This window comes from Salvelinus alpinus, chromosome 19 (assembly GCF_045679555.1).
Source record: "Salvelinus alpinus chromosome 19, SLU_Salpinus.1, whole genome shotgun sequence".
In the NCBI taxonomy this organism is placed as follows: domain Eukaryota; kingdom Metazoa; phylum Chordata; class Actinopteri; order Salmoniformes; family Salmonidae; genus Salvelinus; species Salvelinus alpinus.
In genome coordinates, this window is record NC_092104.1 from 35,555,030 (window position 1) to 35,572,316 (window position 17,287).

The following is a 17,287-nucleotide window of genomic DNA, read 5'->3' on the forward strand; positions in this document are numbered from 1 at the left end:
AACTCACATCCCCTTCCCCCTCTTCCACTGTACTGACCTCCATGAAGATTTCTGCTCCGTTGAGCCCTAGGGCTCCCCTGTCTGTATAAATCTAGTCTGCAAGGCAGACCTATGAATCACTTGAGTCCACAGATCGTTTCCCCTGCTGTGCACCTGTTTGTAGAGCTGGATGTATTCCAGGGGTGGCTGCTTGCGTTTCTCAGCCATCTTCCCCAACATGCAGTGAATGAACCACTCTTCCTCATCCCCCTCACACCGAGACGCCCCCTGGAAACACGTTTCCAGCATGGTCTCTCTCCTCCATCTGAAATACACACACACACTATAACCGCTACTGTCAACAGTGAGTTCTCTCTATTAGACAGTTCAATTTACTGAACAATGAACTCACACACAGCATGACCAGAAGTGACATCCATTAAGTTTAGAAAAGTAGAACACAAAACAGTGCATATGAATATTCTATACACTGGTTGTCCACTGCACTGGTTTGATGACCGGAGGGAAGCTCGCTCCTCCACTGTTTGAGTTGGCGTGAGGTGAAGGAGTACAGGGTGTAGGACATGGTGCCGTACTCGATCCACAGAGCCAGGTTGGTGTTGTCCATCTCCAGGGCCCTCTTAAAGCAGTGCTTCCACATGGGGCCATCGCTCTTCAGTTCGTTGCAGTTTCTTGTCCTGGATGGGGCCATCGCTCTTCAGTTCAATAGAGTTTAACTTGTCCTGGATGCGGCTGGCCCTCGCCAGAGCCATGCCAGCCCACGAGTCACCCCCCAACACACACACAGCATTGAGCATGCCAAGGAAATGTCATTATCTTCATGACATGAAATTCACTTGTAAGGTAAAATACTTAAAGCAACTCAAGGTAATGTGAGTATCTTAAAAAGCACAACCACAATTGACTTGTTTTTTTACTGACCTGTTTTGACACTGACCTGTTTGGATGTCATGCACATAGAACTTAACGGCCTTGGACTGCTCCTTGTTCTCAAAGTACTAGTCAGCCAGGAGGTAGAAGATCTCATTGACAACAGGGGGTGCTGGAGCGCCCCTCTCAGGAAGGCAATGTACCGGCTCCTGGGTGGGAACACAACGACTGGATGATCTACTATGCTGCTACTGTCAGGTCTGACAGCAGTCTTACAGATTCAACTAGAATCTGATACATGTAGCGATCCTCTCTAATCCTGATTTGAGATGATGGGTCCTGACTAGTACTCCCAAGTCGATCAATGTGTGATTTATAAAGGTTTCAGCTATTGTGTGCAGGTGCATTCAATTTGTAAATCAGACATGTAACTGCCAAAATAAAAGGAAATAAGGGATGCAAAGTATATTGAAAGCAGGTGCTTCCAAACAGCTGTGGTTCCTGAGTTAATTAAGCAATTAACATCCCATAATGCTTAGGGTCATGTATAAAATAAAATGCCCAGTTGCCCATTATTCTGGCTACCATGGGTAGAAGAGATCTCAGTGCGGGGTCTCAAAAGGAGCATAGGGGGTTTAAAGTGTGTAGGTGTCAGTCAGTCAGTCACCAGATCTCAAACCAACTGAACACTTATGGAAGATTCTGGAGCGGCACCTGTGACAGCGTTTTCCACCACCATCAACAAAACACCAAATTATGTAATTTCTTGTGGAAGAATGGTGTCGCATCCCTCCAATAGAGTTCCATACACTAGTAGAATCTATGCCAAGGTGCATTGAAGCTGTTTTGGCGGCTTGTAGTGGCCCAACACCTTATTAAGACACTATGTTGGTGTTTCCTTTATTTTGGCAGTTACCTATATATTTCAATGCATAATGATTTGTACAGTGTCATCACCTATAATGAATGGTCATAACGTGATGTATAGGCCTAAACAGCAGGGTTATGGTCAATTCCAATAAATTCACTCATGAAGTGAAGAATTTACATTGAAATCAATTCAAATTTCAACAATCTTTAAGTTACGGAATTGGAATGAGACTTCTGAGTGTTTGAATTGGAAATTGAAATAGTTAAAAAAGTCATCTTTGGAATTCAATATTTGTACAGTTCACAGTCAATGGAATTAATGCACAAAAACGGACCTCTGGATATGTTTAAAAATCATTTCAATTTGTATTACTATATTTCTAGTATCGCTAGGCTATCTAAACAGTGACATAATCGGCCTGAAAGCCTGAGGGAATTTGGATTTGTGGATAATATTGAATTGGGAATTGAATTCAGAGTGACCTGGAATTTAAATTGAATTTACAGGTAGAGGGAATTTAATTATAATAGAATTTACGGAATTAACCCCAAATCTGCTAAACAGTTCTACATGACATGTAAAGTCAGACTGTGGCTACATCCAGTCAATTAGCATTTGTGACTCATAAATGCCCTGCACTGACCTTTAAAGGTGGTGAGGGTAGGTAGCAACACATCTGCCACGCTGATTCTCAACACTGGAGCCCCCCAGGGGTGCGTGCTCAGTCCCCTCCCGTACTCCCTGTTCACCCACGACTGCATGGCCAGGCACAACTCCAACACCATCATTAAGTTTGCATACGACACAACAGTGGTAGGCCTGATCACCGACAACGACGAGACAGCCTATAGGGAAGAGGTCAGAGACCTAGCCGGGTGGTGCCAGAATAACAACCTCTCCTTCAACGTAAACAAGACTAAGGAGATGATTGTGGACTACAGGAAAAGGAGCACCGAGCACGCCCCCATTCTCATCGACGGGTCTGTAGTGGAGCAGGTTGAGAGCTTCAAGTTCCTTGGTGTCCACAACAACAAACTAGAATGGTCCAAACACGCCAAGACAGTAGTGAAGAGGGCACGACAAAGCCTATTCCCCATCAGGAAACTAAAAAGATTTGGCATGGGTCCTGAGATCCTCTAAAGGTTCTACAGCTGCAACATCGAGAGCATCCTGACTGGTTGCATCACTGCCTGGTACGGCAATTGCTCGGCCTCCGACCGCAAGGCCCTCCAGAGTGTAGTGCATACGGCCCAGTACATCACAGGGGCTAAGCTGCCTGCCATCAGGACCTCTATGCCAGGCAGTGTTAGAGGAAGGCCCTAAATATTGTCTACGACCCCAGCCACCCCAGTCATAGACTGTTCTCTCTACTACCGCATGGCAAGCGGTACCGGAGTGCCAAGTCTAGGACAAAAAGGCTTCTCAACAGTTTTTACCCCCAATCAGACTCCTGAACAGGTAATCAAATGGCTACCCGAACTATCTGCATTGTGTGCCCCTCCACCCCTCTTTTACGCTGCTGCTACTCTCTGTTTATCATATATGCATAATCACTTTAACTATACATTCATGTACATACTACCTCAATTGGCCCGACCAACCAGTGCTAACATTGGCTACCCGGGCTATCTGCATTGTGTCCCGCAACCCGCCAACCCCTCTTTACACTACTGCTACTCTCTGTTCATCATATATGCATAGTCACTTTAACCATACCTACATGTACATACTACCTCAATCAGCCTGACTAACCGGTGTCTGTATGTAGCCTCGCTACTTTTATAGCCTTGCTACTGTATACAGCCTCGCTGCTGTTATTTTTCACTGTCTGTTGTTTTTATTTCTTTACTTACCTATTGTTCACCGAATACCTTTTTTGCACTATTGGTTAAGTAAGCATTTTACTGTAAGGTCCACACCTGTTGTATTCGGCGCACGTGACAAATAAACTTTGATTTGATTCCAGCCGTGCCCTCGGTGTAGGCTGACACCTCATCCATAGTGAGGATGGGAGTGTCACTGTAGGACACAATGCCAGAGATCCTCTTCAGCAGGTTAGCCAGGTCAGCAGACACCGTGCTTATCTTGTAGCTATCAAACTGAGGCACTCTTGGGCTTAAAGTACTGGAACATGAAGAGGGCGTGGCTCCAAAGGAGTTCCACCTGCTCTCCATAGAAAAACACAGTTAGTTATGATGATAAGCAAAACATTTATAGTGTACTGTTAAAAAAATCCTAGTACTAACGCACGCATGCACACACTTTTTAAAACTCGCCACCAAAGAGTTTGCCCTAAGATTCAACTCTTCCTAAGTGAAACCCTGGTGATTCCCTCTAGCATGATAAGGGACTAACAGCACAGGCTGGTACATTCTGATGCAGAGGCAGTCAGATAATTAATCTCATTCAAACTCCCTGAAAGTGAATCAATTGCTTTCTTCCTCCTGTATTGACCTGCTCGAGTGGAGTTCCTGGGTCGTATGACTCAGTGGACCAACCAGTAGTTAATTAGTCGGGGGACTGCATTCATTAACTAATGAACCTTGTCCCTTTGGAACAGAGTCTATTCATCATGCAATTACAGCGTATCACAGTTACACTACAAGCCAATCCCAGTGAGTAAACAACCTAATGTGAAATTGACCGCCACCTAGTGGCCAGTTGAACACACTACATGATCTCTATTAGCTAATCCTCAGAAATGTGAATGGCATTGAAAGATTGACAGTCAGTAATATGACATTAAGAGGGTTGGGTGTTTGACCTGTTGAGCAGAGTGCTCCTCTTGATAGCGGGCCATGATCTTCTTGCTGGGGTAAGCATACAGGCAGTAGAGGCACTGCTCCAAGCCCATCTCCATCTCCTCTTTGTAGGGATGAGTATCCTCCGCTTTAGAGGGAGACCGCTCTTTCTCCAGAACACGAACCTGAACCATGAACATGAAGACAACAATGAGGTTAGTTCTATCCTGATTAAACTTTGACCTAAACTAATTAAAACCATATCATAGGAAAACAAAAACAGAGAATTGACTGAGCTGACGGAGGATGTCCACACAATCTCAGCTCTGTTGACCGACTCACATAGCACCTGAACAGAGCTCCATCTGAGTTGCAGCACCAGGAGCGGTGGCCCAGGTACTCGCCGTGTTGAGCAGCATCAGGGAGGAGGGCAGAATGGGGGTGTTAGAGTTATCTGAAGAGAGTCACAGGAAACAGCAAGACATTTTAGGGCTTCCAGCATAGATTTAAATAGGGCATTATAGCAGTTATGAACAGGATGGACTTCACCACCACATACACATACACACATATATATATCAGCATGACAATGATCCCAAACACACCGCCCGGGAAACGAAGGAGTGGCTTCGTAAGAAGCATTTCAAGGTCCTGGAGTGGCCTAGCCAGTCTCCAGATCTCAACCCCATAGAAAATCTTTGGAGGGAGTTGAAAGTCCGTGTTGCCCAGCAACAGCCCCAAAACATCACTGCTCTAGAGGAGATGTGCATGGAGGAATGGGCCAAAATACCAGCAACAGTGTGTGAAAACCTTGTGAAGACTTACAGAAAACGTTTGACCTCTGTCATTGCCAACAAAGGATATATAACAAAGTATTGAGATAAACTTTTGTTATTGACCAAATACTTATTTTCCACCATAATTTGCAAATAAATTCATAAAAAATCCTACAATGTGATTTTCTGGATAGTTGAAGTGTACCTATGATGAAAATTACAGGCCTCTCTCATCTTTTTAAGTGGGAGAACTTGCACAATTGGTGGCTGACTAAATACTTTTTTGCCCCACTGTATATATACACACACAAGTTTGTGGACACCCCTTCAAATGAGTTGATTCAGCTATTTCAGCCACACCCGTTACTGACAGATATATAAAATCAAGCACACAGCCATGCAATCTTCATAGACAAACATTGGCAGTAGAATGGCCTTACTGGAAAACTCAGTGACTTTCTAACAAGCCACCTTCCCAACAAGTCAGTTTGTCAAATTTCTGTCCTGCTAGAGCTGCACCGGTCCACTGTGCTGTGGACCGGTGCAGTGCTGTGTTATTGTGAAGTGGAAACATCTAGGAGCAGCAACGGCTAAGCCACGAAGTGGTAGGTCACACAAGCTCACAGAACGGGACCGGCGAGTGATGAAGCACGTAGCGCTTAAAAATCATCTGATGTCAGGTTGCAACACTCACTACAAATTCCAAACTACCGTTGGAAGCAACTTCAGCACAATAACTGTTCTTCGGGAGCTTCATGAAATGGGTTTCTATGGCCGAGCAGCCGCACACAAGCCTAAGATCACCATACACAATGCCAAGCGTCAGCTGGAGTGGTGTAAAGTTCGCCGCCATTGGACTCTGGAGCAGTGGAAACGCGTTCTCTGAAGTGATAAAGTGCATTGGAGAGTTTGTACCTACTGTGAATATTAAAACCTACCCTAACCAGAAACCGTGGATAGATGGCGGAATTCACACAAAACAAAGCGCGAACCACCGCATTTAACCATGGAAAGATGACTGGGAATATGGCTGAATATAAACAGTGTAGTTATTCCCTCCGCAAGGCAATCAAACAAGCAAAATGTCGGCAAAGAGACAAAGTGGAGTCGCAATTCAACGGCCCAGACACGAGACGTATGTGGCAGGGTTTACAGGCAATTAAAGACTACAAAAAGAAAACCAGCCACGTCAGACACAGACGTCTTGCTTCCAGACAAACTAAACACCTTCTTTGCCCGCTTTGAGGATAATAGTGCCACCGACGCGGCCCACTACCAAGGACTGCAGGCCCCCCCCTCTCCTTCTCCATGGCCAACATGAGTAAGACATTTAAACGTGTTAACCCTCGCAAGGCTGCCGGCAAAGACGGCATCCCTAGCTGCGTCTTCAGAACATGTGCAGACCAACTGGCTGGTGTGTTTACAGACATATTCAATCGCTCCCTATCCCAGTCTGCTGTCCCCACATGCTTCAAGATGGCCACCATTGTTCCTGTACCCAAGAAAGCAAAGGTAACGGAACTAGATGACTATCACCCCGTAGCACTCACTTGTCATCATGAAGTGCTTTGAGGCTAGTTAAGGATCATATCACCTCTACCTTACCTGACAACCTAGACCCACTTCAATTTGCTTACTGCCCCAATAGATCCACAGAAAAGGCAATCGTCATCACACTGCCCTATCCCATCTGGACAAGAGGAATACCCATGTAAGAATGCTGTTCATTGACTACAGCTCAGCATTCAACACCATGGTACCCTCCAAGCTCATTACATTTACATTTTACATTTAAGTCATTTAGCAGACGCTCTTATCCAGAGCGACTTACAAATTGGTGCATTCACCTTATGATATCCAGTGGAACAACCACTTTACAATAGTACATCTAACTCTTTTAAGGGGGGGGGGGGTTAGAAGGATTACTTTATCCTATCCTAGGTATTCCTTAAAGAGGTGGGGTTTCAGGTGTCTCCGGAAGGTGGTGATTGACTCCGCTGACCTGGCGTCGTGAGGGAGTTTGTTCCACCATTGGGGTGCCAGAGCAGCGAACAGTTTTGACTGGGCTGAGCGGGAACTGTACTTCCTCAGAGGTAGGGAGGCGAGCAGGCCAGAGGTGGATGAACGCAGTGCCCTTGTTTGGGTGTAGGGCCTGATCAGAGCCTGAAGGTACGGAGGTGCCGTTCCCCTCACAGCTCCGTAGGCAAGCACCATGGTCTTGTAGCGGATGCGAGCTTCAACTGGAAGCCAGTGGAGAGAGCGGAGGAGCGGGGATTAAGCTTCATCATTCATCATTAAGCTTGAGGCCCTGGGTCTCAACCTCGACCTGTGCAATTGGGTCCTGGACTTTGACGGGCCGCCCCCAGGTGGTGAAGGTAGGAAACAACACCACTTCGCTGATCCTCAACACTGGGGCCCCACAAGGGTGTGTGCTCAGCCCCCTCCTGTATTCCCTGTTCACCCATGACTGCGTGGCCATGCACGCCTCCAACTCAATCATCAAGTTTGCAGGCGACACAACAGTAGTGGGCTTGATTACCAAAAATGACGAGACAGCCTACAGGGAGGTGGGTGAGGGCACTCGGAGTGTGGTGTCAGGAAAACTCAACGTCAACAAAACAAAGGAGATGATGGTGGACTTCAGGAAACAGCAGAGGGATCACCCCCCCTATCCACATCGACGGGACAGCAGTGGAGAAAGTGGAACGTTTTAAGTTCCTCGGCGTACACATCACAGACAAACTGAAATGGTCCACCCACACAGACAGTGTGGAAAAGAAGGTGCAACAGCGCCTATTCAACCTCAGGAGGTTGAAGAAATTTGGCTTGTCACCTAAAACCCTCAAACTTTTACAGATGCACAATTGAGAGCATCCTGTCGGGCTGCCTGGTACGGCAACTACACCGCCCTCACCTGCAAGGCTCCTCAGAGGGTGGTGCGGTCTGCACAACAAATCACAGAGGGCAAACTACCTGCCCTCCAGGACACCTACAGCACCCGATATCACAGGAAGGCCAAAAAGATAATCAAGGACAACAATCACCCAAGCCACTGCCTGTTCACCCCGCTACCATCCAGAAGGCGAGGTCAGTAAAGGTGCATCAAAGCTGGGACCGAGACTGAAAAACAGCTTCTATCTCAAGGCCATCAGACTGTTAAACAGCCATCACTAACACAGAGATGCTGCCGCCTACATACAGACTCAAATCATTGGCCACTTTAGTAAATGGATCACTAGTCACTTTATACAATGCACTCTAAATAATTCCACTTTAATACTGTTTACACATCTTACATTACTCATCTCATATGTATATACTGTATTTTATACCATCTCTTGCATCTTGCCTATGCCGCTCGGTCATCGCTCATCCATATATTTCTATGTACATATTCTTATTCCATCCCTTTAGATTTGTGGTTATTAGGTAGTTGTTGTGGAATTGTTAGATTACTTGTTAGATATTACTGCACTGTCGGAATTAGAAGCACAAGCATTTCGCTACACTCGCATTAACATCTGCTAACCATGTTTATGTGACCAATAACATTTGATTAGATTATTTTTAATCACGCTTCACTATCTAAAAGTCTGATCGACGAATCTGGGTTTGGCGGATGCCAGGAGTACACTACCTGCCCCAATAAATAGTGCCACCTGTAAAGTTTAAAATGGTCTGGGGCTGTTTTTCCATGGTTCGGACTAGGCCCCTTAGTTCCAGTGAAGGGAAATCTTAACCCGACAGCATACAATGACATTGTAGACGATTTTGTGCTTTCAACTTTGTGGCAACAGTTTGGGGAAGGCCTTTCCTGTTTCAGCATGACATTGCCCCTGTGCACAAAGCGAGGTTCATACAGAAATGGTTTGTCGAGATCGGTGAAGAACAACTTGACTAGCCTGCACAGAGCCTTAACCTCAACCCCCAATGAACACCTTTGGGATGAATTGGAATTCCGACTGTGAGCCAGGCTAATCGCTCAACATCAGTGCCCGAACTCACTAATGCTCGTGGCTGAATGGAAGCAAGTCCCTGTAGCAATGTTCAAACATCTAGTGGAAAGCCTTCCCAGAAGAGTGGAGGCTGTTATGTCAGCAAAGGCGGGACCAACTCCATATTAATGCCCATGATTTTGTAATGAGATGTTCGTTGAGCAGTGTCCACATACTTTTGGTCATGTAATGTACCTTCATCATCCCCTACAAATATATGTGCTGGCGAAGCAGGCAGTTGAAGGCAGCCTCCTCGTGCTTGATGCTGTGGTGCAGGAGAATCCAGGGCAGGGCTGAGCTGGACACAGCACACATTTATATATCATGCAGCAGCCGCGCCACAGACTCATAGTCCCTAGACTCAGATGCTGGATCTCCGCCAGGGACTGACAACGCTCCAGAGACACCAGCTTCTTATCAATCTGTCCATGCAATGGGGAGAAGGGAACGCTTTCTGATGAACCAGACAACTCAAAACCACAGGGGAACTACACGCTCAAATGGGATGGTTGAGGGCCAAGTGCATGTTATTCAAATAGACTATTTGTGCTATAGTTTTACTGTTCAGCCCTTCCACTGACCTCCTCCACCGAGATGGCTGCATCTGTACGCAGGTTGGGCAGGTAGATGGTGTACCTTTCCTCCTCTGTGGTCCGTGCGTGAATCTCTGCAGCATGCCTACACACACATCATAGCTCTCCAGGGCCTGGTCCAGGTCTCCCTGTGAGATGACACAAGCCTTCAAAGCACGTCTTAGGTTATGGATTACATATGTCAATAGAAAATGTAGATCAGATTGATTTGTCTTAATCATTGAAACCAATATGTGAGATGTATGAGGAAAGAGATCAACTCAGTATCATACTAGAAACAAATATTCAAGTGTTATGGTAAATAGTCAAGGAAACATGGGTAAATTATGTTGCAGGATGAATGTGAAGGTTACTTGCAGGGCCAAGAAGCATGCCTTGAGCAAGGAAACACGCACCACCACAGCCACCCAGTTCTCCTCAAACAGGTTCCCCAGCTGTAACAGGTCCCCCTCAGAGTGCTGCCCTGGGAACTCTGCATCACACCCAACACTGCTCTGGCCCCCACTGCACTTTCTTGGGGACCCTTCACAATAAAAACACAGAAAGGAATATACCAATATGGTTCATGTAAAAGAAAGAAACCAACAGAAAACTGTATTTCATAAAGAATACCAAAGTACACCAATGTGTTTGACACGTACCATTCTTGCCTTTGCTGTGAGACCACTGCTCCAACTGAAGATCCAGACATGATAGGCTCATCAGCGACATTTCCTGCATAAAGCACCAATCACAACTCTTTTACAGACAGCTTGACATTCGCATTAGGTGGAATGTAAAAAACACAGGCAGAGATGTAAGTTTTTCAAATAAAAACACTGTCAATAAAGTAATAAATCAGAAGAGTCAGAATAGATGTCCTATACCCATTTGTGTTGATTACTGCAGTTGCGGAGTAGAGGGTTGGGCAGGCCACTACTGTGCTTCCTCCAACTATGATACACCTCCTGCACCACTGCAGTCAGCCCACGAGGCCACTCCTCCATGAACCTCTGACCCACCGCTTTCAGATAGCGCATCGTCATCTCTAATATCCCACCGTTGCTCATATTATTGAGCAGGAGATATCCTGTTGTTCTGGGGATGAGGAAAGAGTAAGACAATGTAAATCCCATGAGATGTTTGACATCCGACTCTACATTTCAGTCAGAGAATTGTGTAAATGTTGCAGATGGGGATCTGTGAAACTCACTCCACTTGCGCTGCTGAATAGCTAGCTTTTCAGAGGGACGAATAGGTAAGACGCCTCAGGAGGGCGATTACATGATGCAGTTTGTGAGGCAGAGGTCCTGGGTTCGAGCCTCAGTATAAACCGAATCAGGAGAAAGCTGTACTCACTAAGCAAGCAGCGTGACCTCATTTACATAAGACATGTACCCGATTCCATATATTCAGTAGTCTGAAAGGCATGCAGCTTGTGCCATGGAGCAGCTGGAAGTCCAGCTTGATTTCACACTGGGCCTCCAGGTTACTCAGGCTCTCGTCATCATCCTCAAGGTCAAACTTCTTCAGTCTGAGTGGAACGGAGGAGCCTAGTTCTAATCCAATAAGAATATATACTTGCAATGTGTTGATAGTTTCCCCTTGAGGTTTCATGACAATACCTGGATGGTAGGTATTTGAACAGCAGCTCCTGGAAGTCGATCTTCTCCTCCTTGCACTTGGTGTTTATGACCCGACCAGAGCGGCACTTGGCAGTGTCTCCTCTCAGGGGCCTCCTTTTCCGTGAGCGAGGTTTCCATAGCTGTGAGGGCAATAAAACGCATTATCAGAATATACAATAACCAGTCAATTTGATGTTGTCTAAATGGTTTCATGCTTGCAAATCAATGGAATTGACATGCTAAATTAGATGAAAAGAAGGTATTGACCAACACTGTAGTCTGTGTGATCTGAACCAGAGAGCTGGGACAGTGCTGATGGCTCAGGGACAGGGAGTAGAGGCAGGGAGATGCTGGGGATGGTCTGGATCTCACTGACAGGAGGAGGGCAGGGCTCAGGAGGCAAGGCCTGGAGGCAGTTGGGGTTGCGCTACTGGGACAGGCTGATCCTGCGGCCCAGGCTTGGGCATGGCGGCTCACAGGTGGTCTGATGTCTGTACATGGCAAGGAGGCTCTCTCCCATATTCTTCCACCTGAGAATAAGTCCAAAATGCTTTTCGTCAATTAAAACAATGCATTCTTACCCTTAAAAAAACAAATACATGTTTGAATATTAACAGCAACTGTCTCCCCTGAAACTACACGAGAAACAGAGGATAGTTTGTACCAGCACCAGGTCTGAGTTCCTGGGCAGAGAGAGCCTGTCTCCACCGTCACAGATCCATCGCCTCCTCCACAATGGCCTGGGTCTCCTCCACATAGTGAATGAACATGTCACTGCAGATGGAGTATGAGCTCAAGATCAAGACCATGTGGACGGTTGTATGATAGCACACATTTATGATAAGTAGACTAGTGTGTAGAAGTAGGGCCGTATCACTTCAGTAACATTTGCACAGAGTCCCTCTTCAAACAAGGCTGCTCTTCAAAGATCTTCTCCTTCAACACCAGTCCTTTGGTGTAACAATGATCCTTTTCCAGGGCTTTGCTGATGAAATACAAACCGCCTGGAAAATATTATGATAGATAATTTGACAATGAAGGCCTGATTCACGCAGTCTCCTCTGAATAGTTGCTGTTGAGATGTGTCTGTTACTTGAAGCATTTATTTGGGCTGCAATTTCTGAGGCTGGTAACTCTAATTAACTTATCCTCTGCAGCAGAGGTAACTCTGGGTCTTCCTTTCCTGTGGCCGTCCTCATGAGAGCCAGTTTCATCATAGCGCTTGATGGTTTTTCTGACTGCATATGAAGAAACTTTAAAAGTTTTTGAAATTTAAAGCAATGATAGACTGTTGTTTCTCTTTGCTTATTTGAGCTGTTCTTGTCATAATATGATATTTTACCAAATAGGCCTATCATCTGTATACCCCCCCCCCCCCCCACTTTGTCACAACACAACTGATTAGCTCAAACTCATTAAGGAAAGAAATTCCACAAATTAACTTTTTAAGGCCCAAGTGTTAATTGAAATGCATTCCAGGTGACTACCTCATGAAGCTGGTTGAGAGAATGCCAAGGGTGTGCAAAGCTGTCATCAAGGCAAAGGCTAGCTACTTTGAAGAATCTCAAATAAAATATATTTTGATTTTATTTACACTTTTTTTGGCTACTACATGATTCAATGTGGTATTTCATAGTTTTGATGTCTTCACTATTATTCTACAATGTAGAAAATAGTCAAAAATAAAGAAAAACCCTGAGGTGTGGTGTGTCCAAACTTTAGACTGGTACTGTATGTCCTTGTACCGATTATTTTTAAGTTAGTCATATGACATAGTCTATATGCAGAAAGTAAACCACCTAGTGGGTCAATTTCCACAACAACTAAGAGCATTGAAGCGCGAGCCTTAACTTCTCCACTTTTTTGGTGAGCTGGCTACAATGCTGTGAACAGCGTGAAGCGAACCCATACATATGCGCAGATACTGTGTGTGACTGTGTCTTGCATCTCGCTCATCTCAATAACTATAATGATAATAATAATAATATTTATTTAGCTAGCTGAGTAAAATTTTTTAATCGCACACAGAAGTTATGAGGATAATTTAGTAGCCTGTGACATCAGTGATCTTTAGGTCGGAAAGTCGGAGCACTAGGAAGATGGCCGAGTTTCCGAGTTCAATGACCTTTCAAAGCAATTTTTCCCAGTCAGAGCTCGTTTTTCCAAGGTCCCAGTTGTCTTGAACACACTGAAGTCGGTTGCCGCAAGTTCCAAGTTGTCTTGAATGTGGCACAAGTCTACATAAATCTCCCATTAGATGCCATCTTAACCAACTTCCTGGGCTTCAAATGCACTATTGATGTAGCGTTCACCTCATGTCGGAAACTGTGTGCGAGTTCAAATTAACGTAAGTTATTTGCGTAGAGCTTCCTATTGGCTGATTCTGGTACCTCCCAAGTGGGAAACTCGGGATCCGACTCTTCCAACTAGGTTAACAAGTCGGACATTTCAGAGTTTCCGACACGACGTGAACGCAGCATTATTATTCATATTATTCATATTATTTTATTTATTTCACCTTTATTTAACCAGGTAGGCAAGTTGAGAACAAGTTCTCATTTACAATTGCGACCTGGCCAAGATAAAGCAAAGCAGTTTGACACATACAACAACACAGAGTTACACATGGAGTAAAACAAACATACAGTCAGTAATACAGTAGAAAAATATGTCTATATACAATGTGAGCAAATGAGGTGAGATAAGGAAGGTAAAAGGCAAAAAAAGGCCATGGTGGCGAGGTAAATACAATATAGCAAGTAAAACACTGGAATGGTAGATTTGCAGTGGAAGAATGTGCAAAGTAGAGATAGAAATAATGGGGTGCGAAGGAGCAAAATAAATAAATAAATACAGTAGGGGGGAGGTAGTTGTTTGGGCTAAATTATAGATGGGCTATGTACAGGTGCAGTAATCTGTTAGCTGCTCTGACAGCTGGTGCTTAAAGCTAGTGAGGGAGATAAGTGTTATATACTGTATATAATATAATATATAATATATAATAATATAATATATAAGATAATGTGTTATATACTGTAGGAATGAATGGTGTCACGTGATCGATGGCATTGTCCATTCATTTATACAGTCATTGTGATAATCCTATGAATCAGGGTAGCTAGCGATACCCTGAACGAATTGCCGCGTTCAAATCTCAGACTTCTGACTTCAGTGCATTCAAGACAACTGGGAACTGAAGAAAAAAAACAGCTCATCCAACTTGGAATTCCAAGTCGGAAACTTTGGTATCTTTCTAGAGCTCCGACTTGAAGATCACTGATGTCATGATTTGACCCCCCAAAAATATGTGCTTTCAAGACAAATGGGAACTCAGGGGGAAAAATAGTGCTTGTGGTGCGTTCAAGACATCTGGGAACGAGGGCAAATCATGACGTCAGTGATCTTCAGGTCGAAAAGTCTGAGCTCTAGAAACAGGCCCGAGTTCCCGAGTTGGAATTCCAAGTTGGGTGACCATTCAAAACGATTTTTCCCAGTCGCACCTCATTTTCTTCAGAGTTCACAGTTGTCTTGAACGCACTGAAGTCAGGGAATTCCGAGTTCCCAGTTGTTTTGAACGCGGCATTTCCAGACAAATGGGAACTCAGGAAGCCTTTGGTCATATCATTATGTTAGTGATCTTTAGGTCAGAAAGTAGGAACTCTAAAAAGGAAGTGTGTGTTTCCAACTTGGAATTCCGAATAGGATGACCATAAAAAAAAAAGCGCCAATCATAATATCTGATATTCCGTTGATTGCACGTCATTGGTGCACGCTCTCTGCTCTCTTTCCGTCACTTCGTTCAGACCCCGGCGCGCGTTGGCTTGCAAAACGAGTTTACCTAAAACAGAGACGGGTATCTCTGCCCCATTGTTACCAGCTAGTTAACACAGCCACAAAGTCAAAACCTAATTCTACAATTTCTCTTCAACATATATGTGTACGTACGTGTCTTATCGTGCGTAGTCTGTGCCGTTTGTGTGTCTCTTCACAGTCCCTGTTGTTCCATAAGGTGTATTTTTATCTGTTAAAAAAAATATATATATATATACTTCTACTGCTTGCATCAGTTACCTGATGTGGAATATAGTTCCATGTAGCCATGGCTCTATGTAGTACTGTGTGCCTCCCATAGTCTGTTCTTGACTTGGGGATTGTGAAGAGACCTTTGGTGGCATGTCTTGTGGGGTATGCATGGGTGTCTGAGCTGTGTGCTAGTAGTTTAAACAGACACCTTGGTGCATTCAGCATGTCAACCCTTCTTACAAAAACAAGTAGTGGTGAAGTCAATATCTCCACTTTGAGCCATGAGAGATTTACATGCATATTATTAATGTTAGCTCTCCGTGTACATTTAAGGGCAAGCCGTGCTGCCCTGTTCTGAGCCAATTGTAATTTTTTGGTGTCCCTCTTTGTGGCACCAGACCACATGACTGAACAATAATCCAGATGCGACAAAACTCGGGCCTGTAGGACCTGCCTTGTTCATAGTGTTGTTAAAAAGGCAGTGCAGCACTTTATTATGGACAGACTTCTCCCCATCTTAGCTACTGTAGTATGTGTTGACCATGACAGTTTACAATCCTGGCATTATTACCAGTGGTGTAAAGTTTTTTTGGTCATCTGTACTTTACACTACTATTTATATTGTACTGTAACGACCCGGTATTGTGTTCTGTGTTTGTGGGTGTGTTATGGTTCTCATGGCTACTAGCAGGGGTTAAATATGTCAGGACAGATGGAAAGGTTGGGGGGGTATGATGGGTAATACCGCGGGATTTGGAAATGCATAAATAGGGATTACTGTCTCATTGTTCTCTCTCTTCTGTTCGTGCCTTGATCTGTTCCTATGAGAGTGACTCTTGACCCGACAGGGTAACATTGTGTACGTTCGGCATTTACCGGCGTGGGTTGTGGCCGGAACAATAGCCCAGTTTATGAATAAACCTGTGTTCTGACCTGCACACCTAGAGTCCGTCTCTTTTCCCTTTATGACCCAGCCGGGTCATTACATTGGTGTCAGAAGTGCTTTCGAACTACGGGATCGTGACTAGGCGAGTTAGCTGTTCAGTATAGGCCGGGTTGGCTTTAGCGTGACTCGCATCTACGGTCATGTCGCTTGGGGCGAGGCGGAAAATTAAGGAAGAGTCGGACAAAGTGTCCGTTGTGGGCTCGGGGGTACCCGGTCGTGAGGGTCAGGCGGCGACTGCCGTAGGGAAGCTGGAGAGCCACATGGCGGGAGTTAAATTGTCAGTCAGCAAGATGGCAGAACTGGCGGGTTTTCCTTCACACCGCTCGAGAGCTGACGTCACGGCGACGGGGATATCGACGTCACCGGGTGCGGAAATGGCTGGGCCTGCTAAGGTAAACAGAGATGGCGGCGACCTATTGCCATTAGCCACGGTAGCGGCTAAACTACCAAAGTTCAATGGACAAGGTAAATGGGAAGTTTTTTTCACTCAATTCGAGTTGTTGGCTAGAGCCGGGAGGTGGTCTGACGAGACGAAAGCGTTACAGCTTGCCCTGAGCCTGGCAGAGGAGGCGTCGGAATGCCTGCTAACGCTAGCCCCGGACGAAAGGGACGACTATGGTGCGCTAGTGGAGGCATTGGGGGGCCGTTTCGGCAGAGACGCGCAGCCCAACATGCTGCGGATTGAACTGTGTAACAAAATGAGACTTCAGGGGGAATCATTAAATGCGTTGGCAAGTGGTATTCTGAGCCTGACCAGGCGGGCTTATGCAACTATGCCGATTGGGGTGCAAGACGAGCTGGCACGGGACAGTTTTATTAGAGCGCTCTCTTCCACCGAACTGGGTAAGCATGTTCAGATGGCGGACCC

The 17,287-nt window shown here is 45.3% G+C and overlaps 1 pseudogene; it reads right to left on the minus strand.

Annotated features, from left to right (window-relative positions):
• Positions 1–16,561, minus strand: part of LOC139545854 (calcineurin-binding protein cabin-1-like) — a 90,454-nt pseudogene extending 73,893 nt beyond the window's left edge.
• Positions 16,562–17,287: the final 726 nt, after the last annotated feature.